The sequence below is a fragment of the Apium graveolens genome, chromosome 8, assembly GCF_009905375.1.
Source record: "Apium graveolens cultivar Ventura chromosome 8, ASM990537v1, whole genome shotgun sequence".
Taxonomy (NCBI): domain Eukaryota; kingdom Viridiplantae; phylum Streptophyta; class Magnoliopsida; order Apiales; family Apiaceae; genus Apium; species Apium graveolens.
Window position 1 is genome coordinate 142,158,430 of NC_133654.1, and position 1,738 is coordinate 142,160,167.

General features: G+C 35.0%; 1 non-coding gene across 1 annotated transcript; it reads left to right on the plus strand.

The window, feature by feature from the left end:
- The first annotated feature begins 1,006 nt into the window (after positions 1-1,006).
- Positions 1,007-1,113, plus strand: LOC141681682 (small nucleolar RNA R71). The gene has a single exon (XR_012559109.1). It is a non-coding gene; the product is annotated as a small nucleolar RNA R71 (small nucleolar RNA).
- Positions 1,114-1,738: the final 625 nt, after the last annotated feature.

The window sequence follows — 1,738 nt, forward strand, 5'->3', positions numbered from 1 at the left end:
AAAGGGAGGGGCACTTTAGGTATTTACATGATTTTTCTTATTTCTATCCTCTTTTCTCTTTTAATCTAAACTCCAAAAATGAATTAAACAATCAATAACTCTCTCAGAAAAGTTGGGAATGCAAAGAATAATGATTTTAGAATAAAGATCTCGAAATTATCTTTTCGGCCATATTTTCAAAATAATTTTTGAGCGAACGGTTGATTTACTACGGATTTTACAAGATTGTGCGCAAAATAGAATTATACCCTGATAAAATAATTTTAAAATACTCTGATCACGAAATAAATCCGTCTATCATTTTTATAAAGTCTATAGGACTATTCTGAAGAAAACAAAACAAATTTCACACCTTAAACATATTTAGATAATTTTACAAAAACATTTAAAAGGTTCCATAAACCTCATTTTAAATCAGACAATTCCCGTAAATCATTTAAAGGATCAACAGAGCACATAATCAAGCATATTCTCAAGCAATAGCACGTATTCACATATCACGACTCTTACTCAATCACAAATTTCCCTTTTTATTATATTATTCCCCTTTTCGCATAACGGGTCACGTTCTACTTGAAGGTCTGATGCTGAGCGTTTCAATTACGCTTCACTATAAATACTTTATAACAACTAACATGACACTGGAATATAATATTCTCTTATCCCTTTTCCATTTCGCATAACAAAACCTAGTTCACATTTAAATACTTTTAACCTCTTTTAAAATATGTCCCGTTCTACTTGACGGTCCAACAACACAACTTATCCCTGAAGCTGACTCATCAAACTGGAACGCGTCATTTTACGTTCCCAGTTACTAATATACAATAAAGAAAATTAACCAACAAAATAATTTAATCCCTTTATTATATCACATAAATTATAATTACACCACAGAATCATACTTTATTCACTTAATTACGTCGCATAATTCCTAGTCGTTACAATGGATCTAGACTATGCACCCAAACTATTGTGGAAATAATTTATGATCATCCAATCAGGCATGATATGGTGAGGACACTTCCTAAGAATCTCTTTGTAGCGATCCCAAGCCTCACAAAAAGATTCTCCTGATTGCTACGCAAACTGAGTAAGAGCATTCTTGATTGCAGCTGTCTTCGCCATAGGTAAGAATTTAGTGAGAAACGTTTGAGCAAGATCCTCCCATTTGGTGATAGAACCTGCTGGTAGAGAATGTAACCAACACTTGGCTTTATCCATAGAGAGAATGGGAAAAGCCTCAGCTTAATAGCATCAGAAACTTCATTGAACTTGAAAGTGTCGCAGATCTCGATGAAATCCCTGATGTGCATCTTGGGATCTTCTTTAGGAGAACCCCTAAACTGAACTGAATTATGTATCATCTGAATCGTGCTCGACTTGATCTCAAAGGTGTTAGCCGAGATGGTTGGTCTGATAATGCTAGACTGAATATCTTTGATCTTAGGCTAAGAATAGTCCATCAAAGCATTTGGATTCGCTGCTTGATCTCCCATTGCAACAAGTGCTTCTTCCTCAACTTTCTCAACTTCTACTTCAAACTCTTCCTCCGCTTGATCCAGTGTTTTCTTGCGAGATCGAGAAAGCGTTTGCATAAATGGCACTCTAGAGTACCTGAAATACAAAAAGTATCTAAGTAAGTAACAATATCCAAGTCAATGAACTTTAACGACCACTGATGATAAACACATAAACTAAAAATTAATGTCGAGTCCCCGGCAGCGGCGCCAAAAAC